The following is a 25,165-nucleotide window of genomic DNA, read 5'->3' on the forward strand; positions in this document are numbered from 1 at the left end:
TTTCTAGGAACAATTTGATGTGAAACACTAAAAGTTCTGAAATATCAGCCTTAATCACGACACAGCCTTCTGTTTCCACTTCATAGGAAAAAGAGGGTCATGGATGACTTTTAGGGAAGGCAATACAATTCCTGTTTCTAGGAACACATAACAATATCATGACTGTAGTGGTGTATAAGGCACAGCAAAGCTAGAACTCTAAGCTAGCCCTGGCAATGAGAATTGTGTGGTTTAGACTGCAAGTCTTTAGGCTGACACACAGCACTTCTACACCCTTCTGACACAGCTGGCTTGGGATATGCTTCTGAATCACATATCACCACAGTTTTTAACTGCACATATTATAGCAATTCCTAGATTTCCCTCATGAAAAGTCAGCTCCATGCTGAACAGCACCTCATCCAGCATTACTCAGAGCATACATTTTATATGTACAATATCCCTAGAAAGTAATTTTTATACAGATAATTTATAATCTCTACTTGTACATAATTTAAGCTGGCATTCAGAAAGACATACGTATTTATAGATAAATCAAGTCAAATAGAGTGGCATTTTCGCTGAGGCAGAATTTATAGTTAAACCCTCTTTGGAGGTACTTCCATTTGTCAAAAAGAAACCATTTAACTAAAGTGTAACACAAAATCATTATGCAGATTGGAAACCGCAAGGTGAAGCAAGCTCAGAAGGTCAAGTGGCAGACTAAGTGAGGATACTTCAAGCCCAGAGGCTACAGAATGATTGCATGCAACAGTTCTGCAGGGTTTGGTCTGAAAACAGAGAGGGTATTAAAATTGCCTCTGCTGCCAAAGGAAAAAACCTTCTCCCTTAACAACATGGCCATGAAAGCAGTAGCAATGACACAGGGACTTTGAAAGAGAAGAAATTTACAGAAATGGGAAATCCTGGAAGTTCTAACATGTTTATACTTTAAGCAGGAAATAAATTGCATGTAAGGGTAAAAATAAAATGTGTATTTGAGACTCTCCAAACCATCATCTCTTACTTGTGCTGTTGTGCTACAACTTGCCACAGCAAAGGGAACTATTTGAGCATCAGACAGACATGCACACAGACCACTGTAAGGTCCCAGCCTCAGGGAGATGCACATCTGCATCTCTACTTAAAGGTGCATAATGCAAACTGAGAGCCAGCAATGGGTGCTAAATAGCAAAAATCACATACTTCAAATCCTATATGTGCTCATATTGTGTACTACCATTGATATATAACTGAGAAAACTAAAGAGATCACTTACCTGATTCCATTTTCATATGGTATTTCCATTACATTCTTATAAAGGTGTGAAGTGGCTTTATCTGCTCCAAGAAGAGCACTTGATCTTATAAACTCAATTTGATGCTCTATCCTGTCAATTGTTCCTTTTATTCCCTGCCATTTTACAGTATATCACAGCAAGGTACCATCCAAATCAATGCATATTCTACTCTGTCTTTACTGGCAGTTTGGTTTTCCTTCTCCCTCCTCTTCCAATAAATGACTACCAATACAAAACCACATTCAGAGAATGCAAGTGAATTCTAGCCCTAAATCTCAAAGAAACAACTGGCAGATGCACAGCAGCTGATCAGAATAAACATAATCAAAAGACAATCTCACTGAAGATTCAAGAACAAGTCACATGTGGAAATTTTGTGCAGTCAAAGAGAGTTAAAAAGAAGTACACCAAAACTTGACTGATCTCAAGATACTCAGTCTCCAAAAACAAACTTCTGCCAAGAAACTCAGACAGGCACACCTAATAAATAATGAAGGGTTTGGTAACAGAATCCTCCATTTTCCAGCAGATGGTCAGGTGCTTCATAACTTCCCCATCCCATCTTTAGGACAAAAAACAAAAGGAGACCAAAAACAATAAATCTAATACTAGCTTTACTCTACACAAGTGCCAAGGGGCAGTACAAAATGCTCAGTTTCACATGTATCAGCACACCACCTAGACTTCTTAAGGTAATGGTGAACTAGTACTATTAGTGCAGATGTTCACCAATGAGAAGAATTGTGCAGCTGCCTCAGAGTAAAAATTCTACTACTACATACAGGTATGTATTGTCAATGCTTGAAAAACAACACTAGAATAATCATAATTCTTTAAACTAATTTTTGTTCATGTGTCTTTTGATGATGGAAGAATAAGGATTTTGGAGAAAAAATGCTTTCATGCAGCAAATGTGCATTAGACATTTAGTTTTACAGACAAAAAACCACAGATGCTAATTAAGTATGACTATAAAATCCCAGGTTCTGCATTTTTATTGGAAAAAAGCCTTCCAGCACATCTAGTAGTGGTTTGTTACGATTCAGAAGTTGCTATGACTTGGTAGCAGGAAAACGTATCTACTTCAGTGTCCCTGTAATTGCACTGGAGATTAAATGCAGCATGTTAAATGCTTCTTGGTCCCCTTCCAGCACAGCAATTACAGTGGGATCACAGTGCCACAGTACAAATGTGTATCAGCCCCTGAATGATACCTGTCCAACATTGTCAGGGGCCCTATGTTTGAGAAAGATTAACACAGTTTGAATCATGTAATTAATTAGTTAAAACTACAAAGATAGTCCCTATATGCTCAGCACATACTGTATCATGCATTTTGCAACTTAGGACAACTATACTCATGTTAAATCAATGCATTTATACTACTGTAGTTAATGATCTGTCACCATTTCCATTAGAAAGCAATTTTCAAAGCCTTAGACCTCTGCTAAGAATTCACTGTGAGCTGAATCCTGGCACAGGGCAAAAGCAAAACCATAGCAGACACATTTACTTTCATCCAAATAAATTAGAAGGATTATTTATTATTAAAAGAAAATCGATCCAATTCTGTATTTCCCTGACACTTTTCATCATTCATTCAGAGCATCTAATGCTTCACCTTGTACAGGAGGGAGGTTAATTAGGCTGTGCTAATAAGATCCTCTGTTGTTCTTTGAAAGTTCTACATATCTTGTACATTACCTTCTGAAAAAAGCCATTTTACTTTTCTAAATCAGAAGTCACCTCACTGATTTCATATATGCTGTATATTTGATATTTATAGGTCCTTTGTAATTTATAATCTTGTTAAGGGAATATAAGCAAATTTTTTGGGGCAGTTTAAACAATTATTAATATTTTTAAACTAAGGTAATTCAATCATTCTTCATAAATGATGCATGCCAAATTCCTTTCAAATGAACGAGCAGAAGTGGAGCATGGCAAACTCAGGTGGACCTACAGAGAACTCTGCAATGAGAAAGTCCCATGCATTCAGAAACAGATTTTTAAGTGAACTAAGATCTGAAATTAAATATTGCATGAATGCACTCAAAATCTTCTTCATCATCTGTTATATACCTATATGCTCAGGGTTAAGACCTTCAATTGGAAAAGTGTTGTCAGTAACATTTTTATGATTACAGCTACTATAGGCAGTTGTGCTTAAAAAAAACATCAGTATTCTGGCGTTGGACTTCTTATTTTCCCTACAAACAACTTGAATGTTGCTTATCTGAAGATTTTTATTAAGCTGCTGAAAATGATGCTTCAATCAGTGAACCACATGTGCTTACCTCAATTTGAACTGAAAGGCAAACTTTATGAACTTTACAGTGTACTAGTGGAATGTCCTTCTGGCAGCTTTCCACACTCAAAAGATATGTTGGTATGCTGATATCTCAATGAAGTAGTTGGATCCTAGTTTATTTTTTCCAATGGTTACACTAAAGCATCCTTTTTAAACTCCATGACTGAAAGACTTTTTATGCTTTAAATACATAAAGACACTGAAGTGCTCAGTTGAAAATTAGTCCAGAAAAGAGCACAAAAACAAGTGCTAAGATGGGAGAATGTGGAAAATAGTGCAGTACCTGAGTCTTACAAAACACACAAAACCACTGATAGAGTTTTCACGAAAGCCTTCTCCAACAATTCTTAAAATAAACTGCAAAAGAATCCAGTGCATTTAAATGAGCCAAGACAGACTGTAAGAACTTCGATCTGATACATCAGGGTTTCTAGCTGAGCTTACAACGTTGTTGCCCTCCAGTCAAAGCTAAATGGTTCATATTCCCATGAATACACAACTCTATGCTTTTAAAAAAACAATCTCAGCAGCAAAATCATATACCAAACATTGCTCTGATAACTCTTCAAAAATCTTTCTCAAGATGTGTAGCCTATTATTTAAAGGACAATTAAATGTTTGGAATTCTAAGAGTTGAAGAAGCCTTTAGTGAAGTAGGAATAAAACTTGAAAGTTGTGAGCAACACACCTTCCACCAATTCCTCAAGGATATTATTTTGCTGTATATTGCAGGTAATAACTAACATTGCCCTATGACAACACAATCATCCTCCTGAGATTTACAATATGAGATATTAACTTTATCTTTTTCTTCAGATCAGACACTCCAATAAATGCTCTGCTGATAAGCACCACTCAAAAATTTATTCCATTTCTGCTATTCCTTGTACCACAGGAGCAGTAAATAGATACTAAATAGTAAAACATTCTTAGGAAAAAAAAAAAGCAGCTGGAAGAAACCTCAAGAAAGAAACTGTTTTGTCCCTGAACTTAAAGGTATGGGTTTGAATTACATATCAAACTTTGCCAGGAAACCCTCCTAAAATACTTCCTTACCTGAACTGCCAGATTTAGCATAGAAAGTAGGAAAATGTTTGATTCTCGCTGATTTTTAACCCAGCATGTCTCTTCTGTACACAAATGGATAGCAAAGCATTACATTTTTTAAATCAAAGTTCTTTTTCTATGGCACAAGTACACTTAAGAATGCCTGCCATTATGATGGCTTAGAATGGTTAGAAAGTTAGAATTCTTGGTGTGGAGGGAGTGGGGAATAACTTTGCAAAGTATTTCCAAGGCTGCAGGCTTTATAGCAAGTAACATTTAAAAGGACAAGACATGTAAACTGGTTTTAAAATGCTGTGGCTGCTTTAGTATTAATAAATCATGCCAATAAAGTCTGGTATAAATATTGTGCCATGTGGATTCTCTCAAAAGCTAGCAGAACACCAGAATTATATAACAAAGTACTTTGTTGCAGAGCTCTACATTTCGTGTCTAACAAGTCAAACAATCAAGCAAAAAGGAGTTGCTAGTGTTGACCATCCTAAACATGGAGAGAGCAGGCACTTGAAGGTGCACTATATGCAAAAGATCTGACAGGATGAGTTAGAATCCCAACCATTATTTTGACTATTCATTCCTATGAGTTAAAAACACAGGAAGCTAGGTTCAGAAATAAAGCAGCCAAAACCAAGAGGACAGAGTATTCCTTGGACAAAGCAAGAAAGCAGTACTAATCTGAGGTGGGTAAAGAGCTGTGTCCTGTTTGGACAAGGCTATCCAGCAGGATCTCTCACCTGCCTAGACAACACCAAAAAGCAGCAATGAGAGATATTTTGTTAATGAGAGACAAACTCCCTTTTATGGTTCTCTGTACTCCTTGGTTATTGAATCCTTCTGGAACTGCACACCATTATAGAATTGTGGCACTTCTCCAAGAGCAGCTGAAGAATTTGGACAACATGCCTGCAATCCTATTTACTACATTATTCATAAACACATCTGAAAGAAGGTACCAGTATGGAAGTTAGCAGGCATTTTTTCTCCTCCCCATTTAAAACAAGTTTCAGTAGTCCCCAAAAGTTTACTTGGATGTTCACCATGGGAAATTCACTTTCTTTGATCCTATCCTGCCTTATACCCAATTGTACAGTCAAGAAGCAATGGGGCTCTTACTCTGGTCACTGCTGCCTCTACACCTGACTGACTACACACAGACATTTCCAGTTCTCAGGTGAAAATGCAGCTCTGTCTCATGATCCTATTTTAGAAAACAAGAGTACTTCAGCTCTTCCTCAGGAATCTGAACTGTATTAAGATTATGCCTACACTAGGAGCAATCTGCCAGTTAACTAAACAAAACATTCCTCAAAGCAGATCTACCTACACTGTCAGAAAACAATTCCACCCTGCTGTTACAATAGCAGAAAAATAACACAAAGAAAGTAGGAAAAAAACCACATTAAAAGTCACTTTTAAAATTTGAATGAACCACCCAAGACTATCTTACTCTTAGTAAAAGCAGGTTTACATGTTCATGTTGGTCATCCCAGAATTTTGGCCAATTTCCAAATAGCTCTCAGGTGGATGTCTGTCCCTGATTTTCTGTCTATCAGCATGAGAGGCTTCCACCCTCAAAAGAACCATCCCAGAGTAAAGAAAAAGAGTGTAACTCTCTTGCTATACTGCAGAAATGTTATGAACTAATGTTTTCACCAACACATTACACAAAGTCTTGGCTCAGAACAACACTTAGGAATGTTTAACCTTGAGAAGAGATATCCTCTCATAAGTACTTTGAGGTTTTCTAACAGTTCAGCATCATTCCAACCAACACAGTATTTCTAACCGGCATAAAACTGCTTATAAAATAATTCTTTCACAATGTTTCTGTGTTAAACATTCAACTTCTAAAGCATCTGAAAAAGACTAAACAAAAAAAGGTAAAATATAGGACAACAAAGAGTTAAGGTACAAACCAACATAAACATGTTTGGTAATACCACTTGAAAAAGCAAACAAACCCTCAAAAAAGCCCCAAAACACTATTAACAAGAATTTGGCTGATAATAACAAAGACTTATGCAAAGCAAGACATGAATCTGAATATGGAAAAGGTGTGATTTTTTCTTTCCCACATGTGCACCCAGGCACAAACACAGGTAAAGAAATACAACAGCAGTTATACTCTAACCACCATTAGTTCAGTGAAAAACGACATTTGATAGGCTGGGACCCAGAGTTCCATTGACAGCTCATATAAAGCAGCACCCTCTTTTCAGCAGTGTTCAGTACAAAGTTGCTTTCTCAGAAGCTTCTAAGAGACAGTGGACACTGGCCATGGAAAGTGTCTTCAGCCCCAAGATCCTTCACTTGCTAAAGAGGTTTGCTCTATGAAATATCCCAAATCAGTCCATTCAAAAACAATTCCAAAAGTATGTGGTGTAGGAAATCTGCACAATTAAGAAATCCAAAATGAAATGGAAGTGCTTGAGAGACTTGAGTAGTTTTTTTTTAGGGGGAAGGAGAACATTATTTTGGCTTTTTTGTTTGGTTGGTTTTGAGGTTTTCTCCAGCTGTGATTAAAATATTAAACATGAAAGATTTTAAAAATCTGAAAATTTCATCTCCTCCCTGCATCTTCAACACAATTTCTAAGACCTGAACTTGACCCACGGAATGCTGCTCAATGCCATTCTTTTTTTCAAGTAAGGGATTTTGGAAAGTTAATGAGATAACAATGTTGTAGAGTTCAGTAACTGAACTGCAAGCAAATGTGCTCTTTTGCTCAAATTCTACGATTCATGTGCCCAGGAGGAATAACTGCCTTAACTCTAGTGGATAACTTAACATAGTGGATAACTAACTTTATCCACCTATGTTATCTGAAAACTCTTCTCAATTTTACTTTGAACAGAAAAATGCTTAGAATAAATTTAACTGGGCTAAAGACTACACATTAAAAAATAGATTGTAATAAACATCCTGAGCATATGACCCAAGCCAAAATGTCCAGAATTTGTGGCTGAAAAATAAGAAACAACTTTAAAATAATGTAATGCACCACAATGTCTGTCTTGCACTTTCCAGCATTCTGAATGCAAATGCATGATCTCCAAGAGCAATTACAATAAAAATAGTACTCCATGTTTTTTCAGAAAGAAAAAGCATTTAAATGCCCCACTACAATTCCAGAAAGAGAAAAAAGGTTATTCACTAAATGCAGATTTTAAACCTGCCTATCACTGATATAGTATGAAATACTAAAATATTATTAAATCTTCTCATTACCTATAGTTAGCTTATAGGTCTGGCTGCTGGTCTTTCTGTAATTGTAGCCATACAATTTGGTTCTACTATAGAAGAATTAAGTTTATTAAGTTACTTTTTCAAAACACAGATTAAGCGTATTCCATGCATTCTTTTAGTAGTCAGTATTCCAGTCTTTGCTATTTTCTTTTATCACATATTAATTCAAGTTAACATGCACCTGACTCATTGAATAAAACTGACATACTACTAGTCTATGTTTGTTAATTTCTTACAGACAAAAATTGAACAATCTTCAAACAAACACCTGACAAAAGAAGAACTCTCTGTTATGGGAAAGCTTACAGCATAAACCTTTCCATGTTTAACTTTCTCTGTAAATAATGCAACAAAAGGCAATTAAATAAAAGTATTTTGAGTCTTAATATGTAAATGTTAATTATAGAGATGCTTTTCTTTTTTTCTTTTAAATCAACACCTTTCCATTCTCTTTTGCGGTAGTATGGTCACTGCTACTGTCACGGCATTGATCAGGGAGTCAACAGCATGGAGTATGTTCCATAAGAACTGAAACACAATGAGCACAGTACACAAAAAACAACCAGACAGAATCAGTGCTGAACTGAATCTATCAGACAAGTGCCACAATGTCATAATGGAACACTGGCATTTTTATGTTAGATTATTCTGAGTTTCTTATTTTTGCATCTTTCAACTTCCTATACCTTTTCAAAATATTACATAAAATTACATTTCTCAAAATTCTAAAAAGAAGAAAGCATTTTTTCCCACATACTCAGATATGGTGGTTAACACAGCTATCCCAGCAAAACACTATTAATTAAAATATCCAAGTGCTGGGGATCTTGTCAGAAACCTAAATTGTTTTGTTTCTGACTGTGACCAAAAACTGTTCTCTGTGCATGTTCAACTGCAGCATGCCTGAAAATCAATCCCTTATATTCCACTATGAGCATCTGCACCCATTGAAGTACAGAAAGGATCGGTGAAAAGAACAGATTCACAGATACATTTTAAGAATCTTTCTCCATACAGCCTGTCATCTCTGGCTTAAAGGACTCACTGTTTGAAATTTTAACTAACACTCACCACTGTAAATGCAGCTGCTGTTATCCCTGACACAGAACAAATTATTCCTTATGCTGTCAATCAGCACTGCTCACCATCCAACAATCTACTACAAGCACATTCTAATCACTTTTGCATGGGCCAACTTCCAGCTAGCCCCATCATACCTGGGCATTTGTTAAATCATTCCTAGCATTTGTTAAATTGGAACCAATGGCATGAACATCAAACTCTGTTATTTACACAATTACTACCTGAGAAGACAGTCAGATCTACAACAAAAATACTCTCTAATCAGAAGTTTAATATTTATTTTCTTAAAGGTATTATGGTGCATTGGGTGCAAAAGAAATAATGCAGGTGTTGTGATATGTAGGCAACTACAGCCAACTTCAAAAGTATCTTGCACATGTAATTCCTAAAATCACTTATTTTCCTGAGAGATGTTTATGGTATGAGCTCGGCTTGTGTTAAATCAAAAGCATTTCTAAGAGAGACCAGCTGTGTTCCACAGTGTTCACTAATACAGGAGGTTATTTATCAGTAAATATTCCACCTGTTTTTTTTGAGCACATCCCATGAAGAACAGGCAAATTGTTCCAGTGTACCTAATTCACCTACTAAGAGAAAAGGGACCAGACTCCAAATCTCAGGTTAGTTCTTGGCAAGAGTTTAGTTATTTTTTAAAGTCTGGAGAACTTTAAAAAATTTAAAATATCAGATATGGCAATAAAAAAGCAGCAAAGGAAGTCGGGGAGAGACTGCTCATCTTTTATTAGATGGTGCTCACTTCCCCTTAGCCTTCACACTTAACCAAGGTCAGAAAATTAAATTTACAGTTTGTTCAATAAAAAAATGTTAATGACTCAATATACTTTCAAATATACAATTGGTCTAAAATCCATGGATTGTACCCAGCACCTTTAAAATGATGTGGCATCACAGAAAATACCCACAGAGGTAGGAGTTAACATAATGCCTATCTGCTGCATTAACAAAATCTGTACTCTGGGTCTCTGCTAGTATGCACTGAACATTTATAATTCTCTAGGTACTGTAACATCTGTGAAACATTTTACAACTCAAACTATCAGCACACATGGGCTTCTGCTGTTGTAAACACTGAATCAGCTGAACTACTAGAAATACTAAAAAGAATTTAATGTATAAAGGAAATGCATTACAGAAGCAGGCTACCACACTCCAGTACCAATGGGTGAGTCACAACAGGACTCAGAGCAAGTTCTGAAGACCTTCCCTGAGTTCTACAAAACCCAAATTAAATACATAACCTGCTTACACTTGCATTGCAAGGTTCCAGCAAATGCCATTTGCAGTGGGCACTACCAGATAACAATTTTGACTGCAAATGCCCATGTCTGCAAATAAATCTCTAGGGAAGAAATACAACTCACTAAAATTAGCATTCAGTAATCAAATACATTTATTGATGTGGTAGTCTTCTGTGTTATTAGAAGGGGAAATGCTGAATACTGTATTAAATGAAACTGGATCAATATTATAACTTAGCATATTACAAGATTCAATATCATGTAAGCAAAACAACCCAGGAAACTTACCCAGTATAGAAAAGAAAATATGAGCAATTACACAAGCATGTATCTGTTTGCCTCCTTTTTACACTGTATTACAAGAATCTTGGTCTATTCTTTTCTGCTTTTCTTTCTGGCACAATAAAACTAGCAAATCAGAAGGTGAGAGAATGAACACATTGGAAGGTGATATTACCAAGCAAAGATTCTATAAAAACAAATATGAACATTTACTGTATTTAAATAGAATGTGAGTCATTCACAAAATGCTTGAGAAATGCCGAAGTGAATAAAATCATAATCTTTACTCTTCCTGCTCCCTCAGTAAAGGTTTGTGCAGGAACTCCCACTTCTGCTCTTGAGACTTTAGTAACTTCAGCAGAAGCAAAGAAGCAGGCCCACCAGATCTACTGAAAAATCTCAGTCTTTAAGTGTCTCTATAAAGGTTAAAACAACAACGGAATAAAAGCAAGTGAGACACTTTATTTCAGTAGTCCCTTTTTAAAAAGGTAAGTAGCTTAGTATTTTCAAATGGCTGGGGCTTCAGATTCCACAATTTTATTCTCCTTCAAATTTCATTTGCAAGTCATCTGAGAACTGTAATTATTGTAAAATTGTAAAAAGCAATTGTAAAAAGGTAACTGTAATCATAGATAACGCTTTTGCTTTTCTATGCATCACATAAAGAATTTTGTTTCCCTATATCTTAAAAGTTTAAAAAAATGTAACACAGCTTCTTTGTTAAAGTCAGCTACAAGAGATTACATGTTCAATTTAGTAAGAAAACACTAAGGTCCATGGCTTCAATGAGATTATATAGAGAGAAATATATATATAGGTATGTCACAGAATAGTCTGAGTTGGACGGGAACCACAAGTCCAGCTCTTAAAGTGACTGGCCCATACAGGGATTGAACTCATAATCCCAGCATTGTTACCACCACGCTCCAACCAAGATAGAAATATATATCTATAGATAAATACAGATAGATAAAATATATATTTATATGTATATTTGTATTAGTGTACTGTTAACATTGTCAGTTTGTGGCCTGTGAAATGTGCTCTCTGGAGACCTGAAATTGACTAGAAATCATAAGTTCAAGCAGTCAGCTCATGGCTTTCATAATGCAAGAGTACAAAGCAATATAAAGATATATTGCTTAAAAGTCATTTTCTCTAGACAACTTCCTAAACACACATTAAACCTTCACACATGAAATAAAATGCCTTAAAATTATGAAATACGTTCCTCCCTGTTACAATACTCACTCTAGGGGAAAAAACTCAACAAAAAGCCACCCAAAAAAACTCAAAAATCCAAAAATCCTCTTATTTCCCCAGCTTTCTTATGCTATTTTTGCTATGAAAGCTTATTTTCTTACTATTTGTGAACCAGTAACCAATACTTTCCTAAAGCTTCAAGATGCAAATAGAATTCTAGCTTGCATTTGACTGCATCACCTGTCACAGTTTACCCATCAGCTACAGCAACCATCACTGTAAGCAGTTTCAGAGAAATAAAAGTTATATTCAGTTTTGTATTTTTGCTACAGTGCAAGAAAACCATAACTACACTGCAGGTTTCATTTTTCCTTTATAACACCTATACTAAAACTGGTCACACAGTGTGGGCAAGGTTTGCTCCTGTAATACAGTGTGAACATTTCATCCCAGAGCACAGTGTCCAGAAGCCTCCTCAATAATAGTGACAAAATGGTCCAAAGGAAAAAAAAAGTTTTTGAACTACCTGCTTCTTACCTCTGAGCTGCCAATGGGACAGACTGTCATATCTGTCTCTCCATGTTCTGCTTTTTGTTCCCTAAAGGTGTCTTATTTTGAATCATCACTTTCAGCTGGAATAGAAGTATTACATATATGGTTTAAAAAAAAAATCCTCTGAATTGGAATACTCAGTTGAATACTCTGGTCTTCATTCTTCAGTGAAGTTCCCTGATGTACAAAGCAATGCACTTTTACATCAGGCCCAAAGGTTTTGAAAACTTTTATCTTACTATTATACAGATGAAGGTCAGTGACAGCAGCTGTACTTCTGGCATTTATAGCATAGGAGAATAGAAAGTATGAGTTTATAGAAGTGTCTGAAATAATTCAAAGGCTGCTTAGGGGAAGGCAAAACACCTCCAAAACCATTAGCCTTCTCCATAAAAGCTGTTTTGTATGAAAGCTTTACATTCTGTTGATACCACATGTAATTAAAAGCAGAATTTATATGGATGGAGTAATGCAGGTTTTTGCACTACCGACTCATCTTCCAACTTCCTGAGGCTTTTGAAACTGTACTGAATCAAACATCACACCCTGCAATGTCAGAGCTTACAGCTTGTCTGGACTCACAGACTATTCCTTACCCAGTGTAGGTATCCACATCTCACTGACACTAGAGGGGTTTTTTTGGGTGCATTTATTATGACAAACACAAAAATATTCCAAAGACCTTTCAAACTCACAAGATAAAACATCAAACATAGATACTAATGACAGCTATTGTCCCTGGTTCTTTGCCCTGCCACCTCTCCTCTGAATTTAACAAGGAAGTACGGGAATTTGAAAACCTGTTGATTCAGGATACTCAAACTTAAGTATATTTTAAACACCTTTTTTTTCTGTTACCATAATCTAAATTATTCCCCTCTCACCAGTCAATGTGTTCAGTAATCCTGTCTTGTCCCCTACTTCAAACAATTTATTTGATCACTCTGATCAGGAAAAATCCTAATGCTACCAGTGCCACCAGATTCCATGAGCTACTCAAACATATTGCACAATGAGGTTGCAGAGAAACTCACGTAAGAGTTAAAATGCAACAGAGTGGACCCACTACATTTAGGATTTCCAAATTCTTCCCTCAAACTTGTAGACTATTTTGCAGGCTGTAAACATACTCATGCAAAAATCCACAAAAGAAAAATTACTGTATCTTTTTGAAGCACAACAAATACTTGAAGGCATTTCTATCTCAAAACTGAAAATAAATCAAATTATGCAAAAATTTGGTATACTGCTATGGGGTCTATCAAAAACATAGTCATAAATAGAATGTAAACATAATGCTGATAAAGTATTTCTTCCAAAACAGTTTACAATCAGAAACAACAGCAGGTTACTGTGGTGTGATGCATCTTACCAAAGGGGAAAACATTTCTATTTTAGTACACACACAAAATGATCTCTGCCAGTAATTAAACACATAAAAGACTAACCAGTAAGAAGTAAAAAAACCAAAGCTTGCCTTAGGAAATTATTAAATAAGTATCATGAAACTACAATAAAAACAACTGCACTCCTGTCCACAGCATAGAAAAACATTTCATATGGATATTAAAAAATATTAATGTCACTACCTTTTAATTACTTATTTTCAGATGTGGAAACCATGGATAGAACTATAGTTAGTTAACTTATTTCATGGCATTCCTTTAAAATGTTCTGAACATTTAGTACAAGACTGAATGTGAACTACAGATTGCATAGACAACAGTTTTTGCTCTGTTGTATTGCCAGCTAGGGAAAAGATTAAAATGTAAAACTGCATCATTTATTCCTACATGTAACTCTTTTCAGAGTTGTTTAAAGCTGGTTCAATATTAAACATACACATGTTTTCTAAAAGAAATGGACGACAAAACAACATTTTAAAAGCACTTAGGTCAAATCATACGTAAGCCTATCCAGTGCTGACTCGGCCACTGAAGTAAATCACCCCACTAAGATATTCTCCACAGTTCTGGCTCTGGATTCAGTCCTACAAACCCACAATCACTGTTTGATCACATTAACCAAGTATGGACGGTAATGGAACATTTTCAAAGGCTCCCAAGTGTCAAGGGGGTTTAACACACAAGTCATTTAAATGCTTTGAAATAATTTCTTATATTTAGATTTTCAATGAAGGACACTCAGTTACAAGAACTATGTTTGCTTTGTTACTCATGAAAGATAAGGAGTTTTTTGGTTTTAAACCAATCACGTTATTTTCAGGGCATCTCTAACTAGATAAAAGGCCCTCCCAGGAAATCACTCAAAACTCAAGTTGCACAAGGAAAAAAAAATACAACAGACTCTATGATTCTATATCAGAATTCAGTTGTTTCCATCAGTTTTAAGCTTTTCCCTATTTCAAAGTGTACAAAAACAACCTCAGCAACAGAAACACAGAAGACTGTAATACTCTCTAGAATGAAAATACTCATTGATTTCATTATTTCTATCAATATAAAGTAATATTGTTCTATTTTCATGCTCCAAGGTGTAGTGAAAACTTCTAGCTGTTTTCTCACAAATTTCTTTCAACACCATCCTCACTCCTCTTAATGACATAAGGGAGGGAAAAGAAAGCTTGAGCTCTCTTACTGTTTGTCTCCCAAAGATGGAGTTTGATAATATCCATCCACTGCAACAAAAAGTTGTTCTGTGTTTCCTCTGAAATTGAGCTCAAATGACTCCTCACAGGTTGTATAGTGTGCAAGCAACCCTGCTCTCTGCTCTTACCTATGCAAATTTTGCTCCTCTATGTAGCAAGTCACCATTCAAATTTTGCTCCTGTAAGTACCAAATTAAATATCCAGTAGAGATCATTCAGCTTTCTTCATACACACCTTCCATTCATAAATCTCCATTTATGTTTGCAATAGGATAACAAATATTTTGATTTTCAATCTCCTCTGCATTTTTACCAACTTTATACTTTTGCAGCTGAACTCATTTGTATCTCTACTAGACACAGGTATTTCCTGGTCTATGTTGTATCACACTTTTACATGCTTGAGAAAGCAATTCCATTTTAGGATTTTAAACTACTCTAGTGCAAAACACACTGATTAATGAAGAGTTGATAATTCTGCATAATGTCAACTTGACAAATTGCTTTTTCCAGTTTAGGGAACTTTTTGTGTCCCTAAAGTAGAAATAAGTATTTTAATGTGATTAGAGTTCCAAGTTTATGTTTAGTAGAATGTTAGTATTAATGAAAAAAGTATTTATCTTACATTTCAGTCTCTCTGTGGCAGCTCTGAAAAGCAGGACGTACATGGCTATCACTTGCAGACTGTAACAAATCACATAAAGCTCAAAGAAACAAGCAGAAGCTGTTCTTTTTTGAAAAACCCAGCATTTCCTACTTATCATCTAAGTAATGCAGCAATATAAGAAAGTGTTATTCAAGAATCTAGCAAAACATAAACAAAACCTGCTAATCTCATTTCCTCTCAGCATCTAACTAATGAGAAATGCAACTAAGTAAGCACTATGCATGCTAAACGACAGGGGGGTTAGTTAAATGTTTAGGTCAATCATCAAATGTGCTATCAACAGCAGGAGGTCTTGTTTGGAAACAACTTTGACATAACCAAATCTGTTCAGCTAATCAGTGACCCACAAATCTAAACTCCCAAATTTAAACAGACCAATCTACATCAGGCCACTTCTGCATTTTAAATATGTAAGTTCTGTAAATTCATACTATTAATTGAAGAGAAGTACTTCAAAACTACATAAAACCCATCAGCAGCCCATACTAAGTAAATAATCAGAATCTCTCAAACATCTTAAACCTTATCCTCTTATGTCCTACTGACTCCATCAAGATTTAAAGCAAAATTGTAAAAAGCATTGGTGCTTACCATTCTGTAATGTGTTTCTTGCTGTAATAATTCAATTGCACATAAGCAGTGAGGTTTTTTCCTAAAGAGTTTTAAGCCGTTTGTGGAGAAGTTTGCAGTGTCTACGTAATAAGATAGATCACACTTTGTGACTAGCCACTTGACATTTTCGTTATAAATTTATAACTAAAGTCTTTATGCAAGTGCAGCAGAACTAAAATTTAATGGCAGGAGGACAGACAGAACAAGGTCACCCAAAACTATTATATTCTTTTGTTGACAAAAATAAAAATACTTCGGTTTTTCTTTTGTACTTGCAGTACTTAGAAGAAAATGCAATAAGGGAACTAAAGGAATAACCAAAATATGAAGATGCTTTACCCTCCCCCTTCCTATCTCCTTTAAAGCTTTGCCAGCCTAAATTTATTCTTGAATATATATGTTTGCAGACAGTCTTTCTCACATGGTGCCTTGGAAGCTGAGTCAGGAGCTCTTATTCCATTGCTCATCAGGCAAAAGCCCCTTAAGTATGACCACAGCTACTACAGAAAGCAGTGTGGAGCAGCTGTAGGGGCAGCTCACTCTTCTCCACTATGTTTGCACTGGTCATCTCGGATGGGAAGTGGAGGAAATGAGCTGCTGCACGTGCCCTTCAGTGGCTGACAGGTCAGGGAACAGCACTTTCTAAAAAGGGAGTCAGTCAGATGTGAAACCGGGATGAGACCCTCTATGTAATGCATTGTGCCTTTCTCCTATTTCACACAGCACACTTCCCAGGTCTCAGACAACTGCATTTCAATTACCAGGGTAAAAAGAATTCAGAATGCACATTTTGCTTTAAAGTTCAAGGGTTTTAAACATCTAGTGAAAAAAAAGCCTTCATCCTACATCCTTCATCCCATGACAGGAGAAGGAAACCTTTATCCAGGGTAATATTTTGGCTTTTCCATCTTCAGTGATCCACACTAATGTAAACTGTAATCTTCACAGCTGTCATTTTCACAAGGTAGCTTTTACTATTTTCTAAGTGTTAGAAGCAGACAGCCTAGAATTATTTACATGAACAAAAAACAAGGGCATCACAGCACTTAGAGAAACTACTATTAGTCTCACCATTTTCCTGTTTTAGAATAACATGGAGAAAGTGTGGGAACAAGCCTCAACTTACTTTCCTCTAATAATGGAGACTGAGGGAATAAATCGCAATCACTACATTCATTTCATCCAATTCCGACAGTGGGAAATCAGGGCCAAGTCAACTATTTTATTCTCATGCATGCAAACAGCAAAGGCTCTTTCCTTAGAGCAGCTTTTTATGCATCTCTGAAGGCAATGCCAGGCAAAGGCACAGTGAGCAAGCAGAGTGATCATTAACAGCAAGTAACACAAATGAGCCCCGAAACCTTACCTCATCCTCAACTCTCATCCAAGCTATGTGTAACCTTCTCAGTACACAAGAAGAACAGCAAGTTTTAACCACCCAACCACTGGGCCAGGCTGCAGCTGCAACCTGCAACTCTACTGCTTCATTAACTATGTCAAATTAATGCTGAATCCTAAACACAAGCAGGAGTTAAAATAAGCTTTAAAATTTAAGCAAGTAGTAATATCAGCCCATAACTCTTCAATCATCTCTAGTCTTCAAGTAAAATAAAAAAGAGAATCTGGTATTTCCATGATTCTGTCTGACTTTAGGCTTATAATTAAAAATGTCCCTTATGAAAGAAGTCCCACAGAATCTTTTGTCACTCTCCCTTTACACTAATGCATGACAGAAGTCTAGGAAATTTAGTGACATGTAACAGAACTAAAAAAAAAAAAAGTGTCTTCACTATTAGCTATTAAACTAATGAACAGCAAATATGTAAATTACTAATTTTTGTTTTGTGCGTTGCTTTCTTGTTCTCTTACTTCCCAAAACTTTTACCCAACATCTAACCCTGTGCAAACAGTAGACTGGCAGATAACAATTTTGGATTTTCAGCTAAGCATCATTTTTCTTCAGTCAATTCATGTAGATGATTTTGCTCTGTTTTGGGAAAGAAAAATACTACCTATACCCACTCAAAGAAAATGTTTACACTTGCCTAATTCAACTAGACTCAAAGCAATTTCAACACATCTCTAACTTTTTTCTAGATGGTATAAATTGAACAGTTCAATCTTTTGTGGTAAGGAGAATACCACATTTAATGTTTGCTACATATCATGCCAGAAACAAGGGTTTCTGAACAACATACACACAAAAATAGCTGAAAAAATATAGAAACATTAAATCAGGCCACCTGTCCTGGCAGATAGAACACACTTGCCTTTCATGTCATTGCTGCAACCATGATGACCTAAGGGTATGGGCAAGACTGATTTTGGGGACAGAGGTAATATCTAGGTATATACTTAGAAAAAGCACATTAACTTTCCCATACACTGAAGAAATGACTTTGCCTCCAAAAGCTGGTCTACTTTTTCCAAATTAAGTAGTCAGCTGTGCTACTAAAAATGTAATACTTACCTTCAGAATTTGTCCTGCAGAACGATGAGGGACAGGAAAACTAAGCCAAAGAAAGTTAAGCACCACTGATTAACCAGCTAATAATCCCGAGATGAGGATCATGCTCACCATTTCCCATACTCTCTTCTGCAACTGCTTTCATGGACACCCAAAGAACACAAGTCCTTGAAGCCTCTGTTTGGGTCTGAATTTCACTAGGTAATCTTAAAAGAAGTATAAATACATTTGGACCATAAACTGATTTAAATACTCGCTGGTTGTTTAGTGGCCTTACATAGTCTTAAAAAATAATAGCTAAAAAAAAGAAGAGATAACAATAGTCCTCAAAAATAATAATTTTTTAAAAGATCTCTTTTTTATACAAGTTTGCCAAAAAACCCTTGCTAGCAGAAGTCAGAAAGCCATTCTAAATCAGCAAACTGAAATAATAAGGTCAGAAAGAATGCTAATAAGAAAGCAGCTAAATCACTGTCTCAATGGCATCTAGGAGTGTGATGGAAACTTGATCTGAAAGGGGGGGAGGAGAGGGGAGAACACCAAAGCAACCAAAAAAAATTATAACCATCTCTGAAAGCCATAGACTTAAGTTTCTCAAAGCACTGGTCCAGTTCTGTTTACTTTGGGATTCCAACTACAGCAGTTTCAACACCAACCAGTACTTGCTGTTATTTGAATTTCAGCTGCACTTCAGCTCAGGCAACTGAATTTTAAAATGTAATGCTGGAGTTCTTGTTATACCACTGAGTGATGGCATTTTCAGTATAATATAATGCATCAATTTGCTATATAATAATATACATCACTGTAATACACATCACTGTGGTTTTGTTTTTACCTTTTGAATCTCTCTTTGCAAGTCACTTGAGCGGAACAGGAAGTGTTAATTATTCACCAGAAAGATTTCTGGTCTTTCCTGAATTAATCACACAAGAACTTTAATAGCCAAAGGAGAGACTGCATCACAGAATAATGGATAATAATGGGGTCCTATCTACATCAAGAGAGTGCTGCAAAACCACCTGAGACTCACAGATGTGTAATGCAGGCAGTTCTTGCTCTTCTAATTGCATAGCAACTCTTCTGATTGAAAGAGATTTCCTCCACCCACCACAAACACTTCCTCCTAGATGAACCACCTGGGAAACAACATGTCAACGGGTCAATATTGGCCCACAGCAAGATTTAAAACAAACACCTGTTTCTAAATGAAAATACTCCTTGCTCCTAAATACTCCTTGCTCTAAAATCTCTCATTCAAGGCTTGTAAAGCCTTGTGGAATTGAATGAAGAGGGTTATATGATTCACAAATGAAAACAGAGAGACTCCACGCAGAGAAAAGCATGGACTGACTGTCACCCAGTGCCCAGGGATGGTTCCTGGGGATGGTGCCCAGGGACAGAGTGTATCAGCAGCAGAAATAGCAATAAATCCTTTCTAAACTTAAACGTAAGAATGGGACTTTTATTAAAAAAGGAACACCCTACTACTCATATCTTTATAGGTTTACAGTCTCTAAAGTCATAGGGAGATGTCTCTAAAAAAATCAGCATTGAAGCACAACGTCTAAAGCAGAACCCAAGAGAATGCTAAACAGGAAAACATCCAGTGTCCTAAATAAAACAACTGCTAATAAACTACAGTCAAAATAAGATAAAAACATATAGTGATATTCAACACTATATGCAGAAGCATTCTAACATCTAACTTGATGTCAGATTCTGGAAAGGAATCATACTCCAAAATAAATATGCTAGGAGTTACAAACACTCCATGTATTTGACAACACCAGGATTTAACAAGCAGCAGAGTTAGTCCACTTTCCTAAATAAAAGCAGTCAACCTGCTCCATCTTAATTATTATTTCCAAGGCAAGTTTAATTTCAATTATTTTGCCGAGACATACTAATCACAAAGTCTCAATGCTAAGAAAAAAATATTTGAAGTGCATAAATATTATTGTTAATTGCTTTCTTTCAAGAGTACAAAAATGAGTCAGCACCTAGGGAAGGTACTGAGTATATATGGACTAATCCTAAAAGCTCTTTGTAAGTTACAGCAAAAATGATTATTCATCCACACACCTATGTATAAATTTTTTTTTAAAACCCAACATTTCAGTTTCTTCAAAGAATTTAAAATGTATTTTAAATTTTGTAAAATTCTGAGCATTTTAAAAATTTAAATTAAGATGCTTTTTTCCTATTAAAATGGAGTAATTATACTAACATGCTTGCAAATTAAAATTGGAGAGAATCTTCATTATAGAAACATGCTGTATGATAATTGCTTTCATTCCTTCATGGAAGTACACAGTCAAAAGTTTATTCTAAAAATAGAGATGAAAGGATTTTAAATTGATAAACATGTTAACAATTCAGGGGAACATTTGAAACCTATCTGCACGAATAAGCAAGCGTTTGTTAACACCCAGACAATTTTGGAAACCATCACTGTCCATTAGCTCACTGAAGGAGACCACTAAGGAAAAGGTAACAGCAGGGCATTAAGCAATGAACAAGCATTACTAACGCCTCATCCTGCAAACTGATGTCAGCAATACCCAACCTAGAACTCTTCTTGCTTCAGGTAAAAAAATGCATTTCACTAGGTAATAGTGGATAATTGTTAAAGAAAAATTTCAGAGATACTTAATTGATTTATCAAAAAGCCAGGCTCCTTAATATTGACATTATCTTGGACCAAAATAGCACCTAATCAATAGTTAGAGGACAATACAATTTCCAATACTGAGGGACTGTCGCTAAATGACAGCATTTTACACACTTTATATATGCAGCTTCCTCTGAGACACCTCTGAATATAATAATTAGAGACAAAAATGCTGCAGTTATGGTGACAGAGCTGATGCCAGTAACAGTCATATTGTGAAGGATGGTTGTGTTTTAGCAATTAAGTCAATGAGGACATGACTTTGGATTCTGCTTTTCCAAGGGCACAACTAGGTGATTATCATGAAACCAGCCTGCTTTTCGTTCTTTTAAACACTGCTTCAAATCCAGTATTGTGCTCCTTTCTCCTCCCCCTTCCATAGATGTTTAGTATTTAAATAGGACTTTCAACTTAAATAGTACATTCAACCAAGCAGAAGTTAAATATATACATTACTAAGACAGGCCTTCAAATAAACAACTCACCCAACATTAGACACTATATAATCTAAAGAGTCAAAAACTAAAGACAGTAATCATCAACCAAAGTCTTTTTCTCTGTTTGTCTGACTGCTTATTAAAATTATTTTAGAAAAACCAGTTTTTATCTCCATTCAAAATTTTTCATTACTTTCAATTAGTCTCTAATTTACATCACACAAACGTTGGAAATCCAATACTAGCCAAAGCACATTTATTAAAGGACATAACACTGAAGAAAGTAATATTAGAAATAAACTTCCTTGACACGCTAATAAAAATACTACAATGTTTACAAGCTGAAATTTATCTTCTTTGCATTGACTTATATTGTTCAAGTTCAGAGCATGCAAATGGTGGCCAGATTAAACAGATGGAATCAAACAGGATACCTAAAAGTCTTTCATACGGAGCATGGAGCAGCATTCTCTACTGCAGGAAAGGCAGGAGATAACACACTAAGTGTAAAAATTCATCAACAATTTTCTAATACAACTTCTCTGTACAGGCAAGTACTGCACTTACCACAATGCTACTAGTCAGATGCTACACACAGAAACTGAACACACAACTGTGAACATCTTCCTTCTCCTCCTGGAATACTGCAACTCCTCAAATACTATATTTTCCTGAGTACAGGTAAGGAATAACTTAGAGTTAATGGAGCTATGCATTACAGTACATTGAAATTCAAGATTTCAAAAAAGTGTCAAACAAAATAGAAGTCTGACCCCGTACTTTTTTAAGTATATAAACTTTCCACCATTTGAAACAAAAGACCCAGCTCTATTACAAAAGTAGCTTTACATAAAAATCTTAAATTAGAAGATAATGATTGGGCATTTCTGCAGAACCTAAAAATACCAACCCACTACTTCTGTACATTAATGTCATCTCCACAGTTTGAAACCATTGCGGTCATTCACATAAATGTTTCATTTGTCAGAACCATTTTTTATTCAACCCATATGGTATCCTCAACAATATTTTGTTATGTGGCCTTCTCAATGTCCTGAGGAGATGCCATTTTAATATCCGCAGCTACTCTGACCTACGTTTCTTCACAGATCTGTCATCGAAAGAAGTTGATTCATGCTGCAGCTACTGCCTGATTTTCAATTCTTCCAAAAGCAAAGAAGGGACTCCATCCTAGTGAGCCCTGCCTGGTCAAAATAGACAGGAAATATTTCTGACACTTCAGTTTAAAAAGAAGATAAAAAGAGGGAGAAAATATAAATGGAATTTACTAGCCTAAAGTGAATATGAAGTTTATCTTAACCCAAATAAGGGTTTCAACATAATCAAGATCAAATACTATCCAACACTCACAAGACATTTGTCTTAACTTTTGAAGTACAATAATAATTACATCAGTCAGGGTTGCATATTTGAGGAGACACATGAACACATTTTTTAACTTCGAAGAATATAAGCAGTAATTGACTGAGAAAGTATATCACATTCATAATTTTTACCCACTGGCTGTAAAGAAAGCCTGTGCCTATTTATATTCACTAACTTCAAATTTAAAAAGAAATTAAAATCCAGTAATGGCATAGCATGTTAGTGCAAACATTCAAGTCAAAACCAGACATCTCCAATAAATACATCAATCAAGGATCATTCTCTCTAGTTAATGCTTTGCATCACTGATTTCAACACTTTAAAAGAAATACTTAGTCGTGAGGCTTCCACCAATATGAGACTTCAACAGCTGTCCAAGATGCAGCAGCAATATTAACATCAAATTTCAACAGAAGTGGTAAATTGTTTGAAATTTATGGAATTAAAATCAGCAGCAGTATTTCCCCAAAACTGATACCTATATTATAACCCTCTGACTGACTGGGCTTATCATCAGAAACTACTGATAACCAAAAGCATCTCCATCAAAATAAAGCATTACACAACACACACCTATGGTACCATACGACATTGGACCATTTTAATAATTAGCATTAGGACAGATAATTCCTAGCACTAACTGTGGAATAATTGCCAGCACTGCCCAAACAGTAACAGCTTTGACTAATCACAGTTTACAGAGGACAGGATAAGGTTCTGTCACACAGCAAGACAGAAACTGGGAAGGTGACCTAGACACAGAAACTTTCAACTCCTCCAAGTTCAAAAAGGAGGACAATCTCCTCCTTCCTTGTTTGTTCCACTTGTAAGAACAGCAGCTGCGATAGTGAATTTCATTCTGACTGATGAGGAAGTTACAATGAGATTAAAAGGTGCTGGATATGCCTGTCTATAATTAACACAGCACCCATTTAAAATCAGAAAATATTTACAAAACATTTTATACACAGATTTTGAATAAATTCATGGTTTAAGCAAGAGGGCTTTTTCCTCAAATTCTAGCTGCACTACGTTAACACACATTTTTAATCAAGCAGGCCTATTTTTGGATCTTCTTAAATAAAACGCCCTCATACACCAGCTGTTTGAATTTATTCACTCCTTAGAATTATCACACAGCAAGTTTAAAAGAAACAGAATCAATTACTTTTTTTCCCACAGAGAGAATTGTTAAATTATGGAACATCTTCCTGCAGGATTTTGTAAGGGTCAAGAGTACATATGGCCTCAGCAATTCATTATGCAAATTTATTGAAAAATAGGTAAGACCTACTAAGCTGTAAATCTCTAAAACAGAGGACAACTTTATGTCAGACTGCCAGAAGCAAAGGAGGTATACCAAGATAAGCATCACTGCATGATTGCCCTGTCCTTATGCTTATTCCCTCAGCATCACTTATCACCCAAATCAGAAATAGGGCTGGATGTATCTTTGGTCTGATCCACAACAGCTGGTTTTCATTAAGCAACAAAATCTCCTTTCTGTTTTGTCTATTCTATTAAGTACTGCAAAAGAAAGCATTGTTTTCACATTCCTAGAAAAGAGCTTATTACAGTTAAAGTATTAAATCCAGTTCATCTGCTTTTACTTCAAGCGCAAATAAGCCCCATTTCACAAGGTAAGCTTCTACAGCAAATGGAAAACTTAGCAAAAATGTGATACCTTGCAACTGCAGTTGCAAGAAGCAAGAGCTCACTGTACACAAAAGTGGATAAAATTTATACTTTTGACTTTATTTGATATGTCCTTCTAGTTGCATTATGACTGAGGGAAATCACAATTTATCATTCTTTATCCTGCATATTTATTCAAGCAGGGAACATGACAAAGCTCAATTCCTCACCACCACTCCCTCCTCACACAGAAGCTTCTCTATCTCATAATTCTCAGTATCATCTAAAATTAGGATCTAAGCAAATAATTTCAGTGCCTCTCCAACATCCCTTATCATACACTGTAGCACTTTGTAAAAAAGTTATAAATAAATCAATTTCTCATCAGAGTCTTTGTTT

General features: G+C 35.8%; 1 protein-coding gene across 2 annotated transcripts in view; it reads right to left on the bottom strand.

Moving 5' to 3' along the window:
• ZFAND3 (zinc finger AN1-type containing 3) overlaps nt 1–25,165 on the bottom strand; it is a 134,889-nt gene that overhangs the window by 104,617 nt on the left and 5,107 nt on the right. The window contains exon 1 of one of the 2 annotated variants that reach the window (XM_059467671.1): nt 19,668–19,735. The exons of the other annotated variant lie outside the window; for it this stretch is intronic. The gene's annotated coding sequence lies outside the window, so the exon portion shown is untranslated. Of the gene's footprint in view, nt 1–19,667; nt 19,736–25,165 lie in introns of those variants that run through there. 2 annotated transcript variants of the gene reach the window in all.

Source organism: Ammospiza nelsoni, chromosome 3 (genome assembly GCF_027579445.1).
Source record: "Ammospiza nelsoni isolate bAmmNel1 chromosome 3, bAmmNel1.pri, whole genome shotgun sequence".
Classification (NCBI taxonomy): Eukaryota; Metazoa; Chordata; class Aves; order Passeriformes; family Passerellidae; genus Ammospiza; species Ammospiza nelsoni.